The 11,049-nt window shown below is 40.0% G+C and overlaps 1 non-coding gene across 1 annotated transcript; it reads left to right on the top strand.

Annotated features, from left to right (window-relative positions):
- Positions 1–10,585: 10,585 nt before the first annotated feature.
- Positions 10,586–10,657, top strand: TRNAW-CCA (transfer RNA tryptophan (anticodon CCA)). Its single transcript has one exon. It is a non-coding gene; the product is annotated as a tRNA-Trp (tRNA).
- Positions 10,658–11,049: the final 392 nt, after the last annotated feature.

Genomic DNA, 11,049 nt, shown 5'->3' with positions numbered 1-11,049 from the left:
GGCCCACTTGACTTCACATTCCAAGATGTCTGGTTCTAAATTAGTGATCACATCATCATGATTATCTGAGCCGTGAAGATCTTTTTTGTACAGTTTTTCGGTGTATTCTTGCCACCTTTTCTTAATATCTTCTGCTTCTGTTAGGTCCATACCATTTCTGTCCTTTATCGAGCCCATCTTGTCATGAAATGTTCCCTTGGTATCTCTAATTTTCTTGAAGAGACCTCTAGTCTTTCCCAATCTGTTGTTTTCCTCTATTTCTTTGCATTGATTGCTGAAGAAGGCTTTCTTATCTCTTCTTGCTATTCTTTGGAACTCTGCATTTAGATGCCTAAATCTTTCCTTTTCACCTTAGCTTTTCTCCCCTCTTCTCTTCACAGCTATTTGTAAGTCCTCCACAGACAGCCATTTTTCTTTTTTGCATTTCTTTTCCATGGGGATGGTCTTGATTCCTGTCTCCTGTACAATGTCACGAACCTCATTCCATAGTTCCTCAGGCACTCTATCTATCAGATCTAGGCCCTTAAATCTATTTCTCACTTCCACTGTATAATCATAAGGGATTTGATTGAGGTCATGCCTGAATGGTCTAGTGGTTTTTTCTGCTTTCTTCAATTTGAGTCTGAATTTGGCAATAAGGAGTTCATGATCTGAGCCACAGTCAGCTCCTGGTCTTGTTTTTGTTGACTGTATAGAGCTTCTCTATCTTTGGCTGCATAGAATATAATCAATCTTATTTCAGTGTTGACCATCTGGTGATGTCCATGTCCATCCATATATAACTACTGGCAAAATCATACCTTTGACTACACAGACTTTTTTTGGCAAAGTAAGTCTCTGGTTTTTAATACGCTGTCAATGTTGGTCATAGCTTTTCTTCCAAGGAGTGAGTGTCTCTTAATTTTGTGGCTGCAGTCACCATCTGCAGTGACTTTGGAGCCCCTCAAAGTAAAGTCTCTCACTGTTTCCACTATTTCGCCATCTATTTCCCATGAAGTGATGGGACCAGATGCCATGATTTTAGTTTTCTGAGTAATTTGTTTTAAGCCAACTTTTTCACTCTCCTCTTTCACTTTCATCAAGAAGCTCTTTAGTTATTTTTTATCTTTTGCCATAAGGGTGGCATCATCTGTATATCTGAGGTTATTGATATTTCTCCCAGCAGTCTTTATATCAGCTTGTGCTTCTTCCAGCCCAGCATTTCGGATGATGTACTCTACATATAAAGTAAATAGGCAATGTGACAGTATAAAGCCTTGATGTACTCCTTTTCCTATTTGGAACCAGTCTGTTGTTCCATGTCCAGTTTTAACTGTTGCTTCCTGACCTGCATATAGGTTTCTCAAGAGGCAGATCAGATGGTCTTGTATTCCCATCTTTTTCAGAATTTTCCACACTTTACTGTGATTCACACACTCAAAGGCTTTGGCATAGTCAGTAAAGCAGAAATAGATATTTTTCTCGAACTCTCTTGCCTTTTCCATGACCCAGCAGATGTTGGCAATTTGATGTCTGGTTCCTCTGCCTTTTCTAAAACCAGCTTGAACATCTGGAAGTTCACGGTTCACATACTATTGAAGCTGGCTTAGAGAATTTTGAGCATTACTTTGCTAGTGTGTAAGATGAGTGCAAATGTGCAGTAGTTTGAGCATTCTTTGGCATTGCCTTTCTTTGGGATCGGAAAGAAAACTGGCATTTTCCAGTCCTATGGCCACTGCTGAGTTTTCCAAATTTGCTCACATATTGAGTACAGCACTTTTACAGAATCATCTTTTAGGATTTGAAATAGTTCAATTGGAATTCCATTGCCTCCCCTAGCTTTGTTCATACTTAATGCTTTCTAAGGCTCACTTGACTTCACATTCCAGGATGTTTGGCTCTAGGTGAGTGATCACACCATCATGGTTATCTGGTCATGAAGATCGTTTTGTATAGTTTTATGTGTATTCTTGCCATCTCTTCTTAATATCTTCTGCTTATGTTAGGTCCATATTTTTATCCTTTATTGTGCCCATCTTTCCATGAAATGTTCGCTTAGTATCTCTTAATTTTCTTGAAGAGAATCTAGTCTTTCCCATTCTATTGTTTTACTCTATTTCTTTGCACTGATCACTGAGGAAGGCTCCCTTATCTCTCCTTGCTATTATTTGGAAATCTGCATTCAAATGGGAATATCTTTCCTTTTCTCATTTGCTTTTAGCTTCTCTTCTTTTGTCAGCTATTTGTAAGCCCTTCTCCTCCAGTTCTACAGTTAGAACTGGACATGGAAAAATAGACTGATTCCAAATAGGAAAAGAAGTACCTCAAGGCTGTATATTGTCACCATGCTTATTTAACTTATATGCAGAGTACATCATGAGAAACGCTGGGCTGGAAGAAGCACAAGTTGGAATCAAGATTGCTGGGAGAAATATCAATAACTTCAGATATGCAGATGACACCACCCTCATGGCAGAAAGTGAAGAGGAACTAAAAGCCTCTTGATGAAAGTGAAAGAGGAGAGTGAAAAAGTTGCCTTAAAGCTCAACATTCAGAAAACGAAGATCATGGCATGTGGTCCCATCACTTCATGGGAATTAGATGGGGAAACAGTGGAAACAGTGTCAGACTTTACTTTTTGGGGGGACTGCAAAATCACTGCAGATGGTGACTGCAGCCATGAAATTAAAAGACGCTTACTCCTTGGAAGTAAAGTTATGACCAACTTATATAGCATACTGAAAAGCAGAGACATTACTTTGCCAACAAAGGTCTGTCTAGTCAAGGCTATGGTTTTTCCAGTGGTCATGTATGGATGTGAGACTTGGACTCTGAAGAAAACTGAGCACCAAAGAATTGATGCTTTTGAACTGTGGTGTTGGCGAAGACTCTTGAGAGTCCCTCGGACTGCAAGGAGACCCAACCAGTCCATTCTGAAGGAGATCAGCCCTGGGATTTCTTTGGAAGGAATGATGCTAAAGCTGAAACTCCAGTACTTTGGTCACCTCATGAGAATAGTTGACTCATTGGAAAAGACCCTGATGCTGGGAGGGATTGGGGCAGGAGGAAAAGGGGACGACCGAGGATTAGATGGCTGGATGGCATCACTCACTCAATGACGTGAGTCTGAGTGAACCCCGGTAGTGGTGATGGACAGGGAGGCCTGGCGTGCTGCGATTCATGGTGTTGCAAAGAGTCAGACATGACTGAGCGACTGAACTGAACTGAACTGATAGAGCTTCTCCATCTTTGGCTGCAAAGAATGTAATCAATCTGATTTGGGTATTGACCATCTGGTGATGTCCATGTGTAGAATCTTCTCTTGTGTTTTGGGGAGAAGGTGTTTGCTATGACCAGTGTGTTCTCTTAGCAAAACTCTGTTAGCCTTTGCCCTGCTTCATTTTGTACTCCAAGGCCAAATTTGCCTATTATTCCAGGTATCTCTTCACTTCCTATTTTTGCATTCTAGTCTTCTATAATGAAAAGGACATCTTTTTTGTGTTTTAGTTCTAGAAGGTTTCATAGGTCTTCATAGAATCGTTCAACTTTAGCTTCTTCAGCATTACTGGTTGGGGCATAAGCTTGTATTACTGGAATATTAAATTGTTTGCCTTGGAAACGAACAGAGATCATTGTGTCGTTTTTGAGATTGCACCCAAGTACTGCATTTCAGACTCTTGTTGACTATGAGACCGACTCCATTTCTTCTAAGGGATTCCTTCCACCAGTAGTAGATATAATGGTCATCTGAGTTAAATTCACCCATTCCAGTCCATTTTAGTTTGCTAATTCCTAAAATGTTGATATTTTCTGTTGCCCTCTCCTCTCTGACCACTTCCAATTTACACTGATTCATGGGCCTAACATTCCACGTTCTTATGCAGTATTGCTTTTTACAGCATTGGACTTTATTTCCATCACCAGTCACATCTACACCTGGGTGTTATTTTTCCTTTGGCTCCATCTCTTCATTTTTCTAGAGTTATTTCTCCACTGTTTTCCAGTAGCATATTGGGCACCTACCGAACTGGTGATTTCGTCTTTCAGTGTCCTATTTTTTGCCTTTACATACTGTTCATGGGGTTCTCAAGGCAATAATACTGAAGTGGTTTGCCATTCCCTTTTCCAGTGGAACACATTTTGTCAGAACTTTCCATCATGGCCCTTCTGTCTTGGGTGGCCCTATGCAGCATGGCTCATGGTTTCATTGAGTTAGACAAGGCTGTGGTCCATGTGATCAGTTTGATTAGTTTCCTGTGATTGTGGTTTTCATACTGTCTACCCTCTGTACTAGAAGGAAAAGAGGCTTATGGAAGTTTCCTGATGGGAGGGAGGGACTAAGGGGGAAACTGGGTCTTGTTCTGTTGGCTGGACCATGCTAAGTAAATCTTTAATCCAATTTTCTGTTGACGGGGAGGGTTGTGTTCCCTCCCTGTTGTTTGGCCTGAGGCCAAAGTGTGGTGGAGGTAATGAAGATAATATGAGGTTCCACAAGATGATATAGTTCAGTTCAACTCAGTTCAGTCATTGTCCGACTCTCTGCAACCCTATGATCGCAGCACGCCAGGCCTCCCTGTCGATCACCAACTCCTGGAGTTCACTCAGACTCACATCCATCGAGTCAGTGATGCCATCCAGCCATCTTATCCTCTGTCTTCCCCTTTTCCTCCTGCCCCCAAATCCCTCCTAGCATCAGAGTCTTTCCCAGTGAGTCAACTCTTCCCATGAGGTGGCCAAAGTACTGGAATTTCAGCTTTAGCATCATTCCCTCCAAAGAAATCCCAGGGTTGATCTCCTTCAGAATGGACTGGTTGGATCTCCTTGCAGTCCAAGGGACTCTCAAGACTCTTCTCCAACACCACAGTTCAAAAGCATCAATTCTTTGGTGCTCAGTTTTCTTCAGAGTCCAAGTCTCACATCCATACATGACCACTGGAAAAACCATAGCCTTGACTAGACAGACCTTTGTTGGCAAAGTAATGTCTCTGCTTTTCAATATGCTATCTAGGTTGGTCATAACTTTACTTCCAATGAGTAAGCATTTTTTAATTTCATGGCTGCAGTCACCATCTGCAGTGATTTTGGAGCCCCCCCCCCAAATAAAGAATGACTCTGTTTCTACTGTTTCCCCATCTAATTCCCATGAAGTGATGGGACCAGATGTCATGATCTTTGTTTTCTGAATGTTGAGCTTTAAGCCAACTTTTTCACTCTCCTCTTTCACTTTCATCAAGAGGCTTTTAGTTCCTCTTCACTTTCTGCCATGAGGGTGGTGCCAACTGCATATCTGAGGTTATTGATATTTCTCCCAGCAATCTTGATTCCAGCTTGTGCTTCTTCCAGCCCAGCGTTTCTCATGATGTACTCTGCATATAAGTTGAATAAGCAGGGTGACAATATACAGCTGATGTACTCCTTTTCCGGTTTGGAAACAGTCTGTTATTCCATGTCCAGTGCTGACTGTTGCTTCCTGACCTGAATACAGGTTTCTCAAGAGGCAGGCCAGGTGGTCTGGGATTCCCATCTCTTTCAGAATTTTCCACACTTTATTGTGATCCACACACTCAAAGGCTTTGGCATAGTCAATAAAACAGAAATAGATGTTTTTCTGGAACTCTCTTGCTTTTTCGATGATCCAGCGGATGTTGGCAATTTGATCTCTGGTTCCTCTGCCTTTTCTAAAACCAGCTTGAACATCAGGAAGTTCACGGTTTATGTATTGCTGAAGCCTGGCTTGGAGAATTTTGAGCATTGCTTTACCAGCGTGTGAGATGAGTGGAATTGTGCCATAGTTTGAGCATTCTTTGGCATTTCCTTTCTTTGGAATTGGAATGAATACTGACATTTTCCAGTCCTGTGTCCACTGCTGAGTTTTCCAAATTTGCTGTCATATTGAGTGTAGCACTTTCACAGCATCCTCTTTCAGGATTTGAAAAGGCTCAACTGGAATTCCATCACCTCTACTAGCTTTGTTCGTTGTGATGCTTTCTAAGGCCCACTTGACTTCACATTCCAGGATGTCTGGCTCTAGGTGAGTGATCACACCATCGTGATTATCTTGGTCGTGAAGATCTTTTTTGTACAGTTCTTCTGTGTATTCTTGCCATCTCTTCTTAATATCTTCTGCTTCTGTTAGGTCCATACCATTTCTGTCTTTTATTGTGCCCATCTTTGCATGAAATGTTCCTTTGGTGTTCCTAATTTTCTTGACGAGATCTCTAGTCTTTCCCATTCTGTTGTTTTCCTCTATTTCTTTTCATTGATCGCTGAAGAAGGCTTTCTTATCTCTTCTTGCTATTCTTTGGAACTCTGCATTCAGATGCTTGTATCTTTCTTTTTCTCATTTGCTTTTCGCTTCTCTTCTTTTCAGTTATTTGTAAGTCCTCCCCAGACAGCCATTTTGCTTTTTTGCATTTCTTTTCCATGGGGATGGTCTTGATCCCTGTCTCCTGTACAGTGTCACGAACCTCATTCCGTAGTTCATCAGGCACTCTATCTATCAGATCTAGGCCCTTAAATCTGTTTCTCACTTCCACTGTATAATCTTAAGGGATTTGATTTAGGTCATACCTGAATGGTCTAGCGGTTTCCCCTGCTTTTTTCAGTTTCAGTCTGAATTTGGGAAGAAGGAGTTCATGATCTGAGCCATAGTCAGCTCCTGGTCTTATTTTTGTTGACTGTATAGAGCTTCTCCATCTTTGGCTGCAGAGAATATAATCAATCTGATTTCGGTGTTGACCATCTGGTGATGTCCATGTGTAGAGTCTTCTCTTGTGTTGTTGGAAGAGGGTGTTTGCTATGACCAGTGCATTTTCTTGGCAAAACTCTATTATTCTTTGCCCTGCTTCATTCTGCATTCCAAGGCCAAATTTGCCTGTTACTGCAGGTGTTTCTTGACTTCCTCCTTTTGCATTCCAGTCCCCTATAATGAAAAGGACATCTTTTCTGGGTGTTAGTTCTAAAAGGTCTTGTAGATCTTCATAGAACCGTTCAACTTCAGCTTCTTCAGTGTAATAGGCTGGGGCATAGACTTGGATTACCGTGATATTGAATGGTTTGCCTTTGAAACGAACAGAGATCATTCTGTCGTTTTTGTGATTGCATCCCAGTACTGCTTTTGGACTCTTTTGTTGACCATGATGGCTACTATTTCTTCTAAGGGATTCCTGCCTGCAGTAGTAGATATAATGTTCATCTGAGTTAAATTCACCCATTCCAGTCCATTTTAGATCACTGATTCCTAGAATGTCGACATTCACTATTGCCATCTCTTGTTTGACCACTTCCAATTTGCCTTGATTCATGGACCTTACATTCCAGGTTCCTATGCAATATTGCTCTTGACAGCATTGGGAGTTCACTGAAGTGGTTTACCATTCCCTTCTCCAGTGGTCTCCTGTAGGCAATGCTGTACTCAGTTCCCCTGACCCTGTAGTAGGCACTGCTGACCCATGCCTCTGCCAGAAACTCCTGGACACTCCTGGGCAAGTCTGAGTCAGTCTCTTGTGGGGTCACTGCTCCTTTCTCTTGGGTCCTGGCATGCACAAACATTTGTTTGTATCCTCTAAGAGTCTGTTTCCCCAGTTCTATGTAAATTCTGGCAGCTCCATGTTGGTGTTAATGGTGACTTCCTCTAAGAGGGCTTATGCCATATCCTGGTCTGCTTCACCCAGAGCCCTGACTAGAGACTTTAGTCATTTTACCTGACTAGAGACTTTAAAAACTTCTATGCTTAACACATGATTTATATTCCTTTTAAAAGCTATTGTTCTATCTCTTTAATTAGATTGTATTCATCTGATAGGCAAAACCTATATTCTGGTCCTCTTTGGAGTCTCTCCAGCACTCATGGAGCTCATTGGAAAAAAAAAAAAAAAAGAAAACCTTTAACCAACTCTAAATTCATATATAGTTATATTTAATTAGACTGTGAAAAGCATGCCTAAAATCATATGTGCAACTACCTCCTTAACAGACAATAGACCACACTGATTAATCAATAGTAATTTTTTTTTCAAGTATAATAATCCAGAGTAGCTAAGCATCCATTGGCCAGCAAATTAAAACATCATTTAAAATAATTATGTGACTTGCACTTTTAATTATTTTTGATAATACCTTCACAAAATCAGAGCTGGAAAATGTACACAAAATTCAAACTGGTAAGCCTTAAAATAAAACAGAAAATTGTATTGGAGCAAATCTGATTCATGTTAGTGATAACATTCTCCAAGATTCCTACTGCTAAATTTTAAAAAAAGGGGGGATGAGTAGAGGTAGGGTAGGAAGAAGAAAATATGATGGCAGAGGCAAAGAGGAGATGGATTATTACTAAAGAAAGAAGGCTTTTTGTTTGTTTGTTTGTCTGAAATAGAAGTTTGGCACAGAGTGTGTAAATATTTGAAATTTTATTTTTCAGTTTTAATTATTCATGGAATTTCACAGGTAGATCTATATGTAACTAATTTGTATTGCTTCACCTAGATTTTTCCTGGTTTTAGCACTATAATTTACTCATCCCAGGAATCTGCTCAGTCTCAGGCTTACTGGAATCTTGCTCTCACATACAAACATACATATATATTTTCAGATGCACACATGTATATATTCCTACTCAGATAACTCAGGACTACCATGACAATTCACATTATTTGTATTGATTGGCTTATGGTTTAAATCTGACAGTCCTACCAATATGTGCATTAGGATTTAATAGACAATCTCTCCCCATCATCTTCCTCAGACCCTTCTGATTACTGTGTATCTTCTTGATACACTGATAAAATGTGCAACTGATGATTAGCAAGACAGACTTGTTGGATCCCAGGATGAGTGTCCTTTGGTGAAAGTATCACTTGGCTTCTTGAACTGAGGTGAGATGATTCTATGCTTGATTGCCTTGAAACAGGCACAGAGTATGTATCAATTGCTTTAATCATTCTAGCTTCTTTTTGTCTTTAATTGGATAATTATCAAAGGGGCAAGACTGTGACTCATTCAAAGACAATCTAAATTTTCTTCCTGAAATTTGATTATTATGCTTGAGAGAAATAGGTACAGAAAACAGAGCTGATACATTCTAGAGTAGGTGCCTGGGGACTTTTCTGTTCATTATTATTAACTGGACACCCAGAAGTGTACCAGGTATTTTTCTTACTGATGTCTGCAATCAAACATTTATTTCCCTTTCAACTACTGGAATTTTTTAGAAAAAAAAGTATTATCCTTTTTTAGAAAAAAAAAAAGTATTAGTGTGTGGACACTAAATGAGAGAGTCTGGAATTGGGAAGACAATGCACTTCTGGTTCTATTTAGGTAAATCACAGTTTTCTTATACTTTGCAAAGTGATTAACCAGTCACTTAATTTCAAATTCTCTTAAGGTAAACAAATACAAAATGAAGTTTATAAGCAATCTTTGCAAATCCTTCCTTTCTCCTGATTGCTTACTTAGTGATGTTACCTTAATTATAGTTTCATTTTGCATAATCGATATTCAGTCATCAATATTTGATATTGTACTTTATTGATAATATTGAGATCCTTGATTTTCTCAGTCCAGGATTTTTAAAATTAATTTTAATTTACTTTTACATCAGTGTAAAATTTTAATTTTACTTTTACATCATTAAAGTTGGACTAATGTGATTATCAATGTTCTAACCTTTACATTCTTATCTAATGTCATTTGATTTTGGTATTGAATTATATCTCCAGTCTGAGCTTCCTCCTTGAACACCATACATCTGTATCATTCTGTCTACTCTATGGGCTCCCCAGGTAACTCTATGGGCTCACCAATGCAGGAGATTCAGGAGATGTGGGTTTGATCCCTGAGTCGGGAAGATTCCCTGGAGGAGGAAATGGTAACCTGCTCCAATATTCTTGTCTGGAAAATTCCATGGACAGAAGAGTGTGGTGAACTGCAGCCCATGGGGTCACAAAAATTGGGCATGACTGAGCACGCATGCAGACATGCCTCTTCTATATCTCCGCTTTAATTCCTAGGTATTTCAAAATTAGTGTCCCAAACTGAACTCTTGATCTTGATGTCCAATCTGATTTCTCTTACATCACTCTTCATTGCAATAAAAGAAAATTCAGTTTTTCTAGGTGCTTATGAAAAAGGAAAACCATGTAGGAATAATTATTGACTCATGTATTTTTTCCCATTTAAGCCAACATCAAACTCAGTGGCCTTTAACTACAAACCATGTTAAGAATTTGACCATTTCTCAAGACATTTATCACTGCCATCTTGGTAAATAAACCATAATGTCTTATCTGATGGGGGCTTCCTTGGTGGCTCAGATGGTAAAGCGTCTGTCTGCAATGCAGGAGACCCAGGTTCAATCCCTGGGTTGGGAAGATCCCTTGGAGAAGGAAAGGGCAGCCCACTCCAGTATTCTTGCCTGGAAAATCCCATGGATGGTAGAGCCTGATAGGCTACTTAAAAAATCTTCTAACTTGTCTCTCCACCTCTGTCCTTGCCCATTGTAGACTAGTCTATTTCCTGCAAAACAGAGATCATTATCCTCAAATTTTTAAAACATAAGTTATTGCATATTACATCTATTAAATGTCTTCCACTATTTCCATCTTGGGCTTCCCTGGTGGCTCAGAGGTTAAAGCGTCTGCCTCCAATGCAGGAGACCCAGGTTCAATCCCTGGGTTGGGAAGATCCCCTGGAGAAGGAAATGGCAACCCACTCCAGTATTCTTGCCTGGAGAATCCCATGGACGGAGGAACTTGGTAGGCTGCAGCCCACGGGGTGGCAAAGAGTCGGACACGACTGAGCGACTTCACCATCACCATCACCATTTCCATCTTACTCAGAATAAAACCTAAATTTCTTACAAGTTAAGTATCATTAATGACCTTCCATTTCACAAATATAGAATTCATTTCATGCCACTGCTCTGTATTTTGTTTCCAAAGTCATTAGGAGTCCTTGCTGGCCATTTAAATCCCAATCCCACTCCTGCCTCAGAAACTTTCACTCTGTGTTCATTCTGCCTTGATTGTTCCTCCACAAACTCCCCATGATTTGAATTCTCACTTCCTTCAAGAG

This window comes from Ovis aries, chromosome 5 (assembly GCF_016772045.2).
Source record: "Ovis aries strain OAR_USU_Benz2616 breed Rambouillet chromosome 5, ARS-UI_Ramb_v3.0, whole genome shotgun sequence".
NCBI classification, from domain to species: Eukaryota; Metazoa; Chordata; class Mammalia; order Artiodactyla; family Bovidae; genus Ovis; species Ovis aries.
Note: the sequence above shows the minus strand (reverse complement) of the source record. Positions and strands in the feature narration are given on the sequence as shown.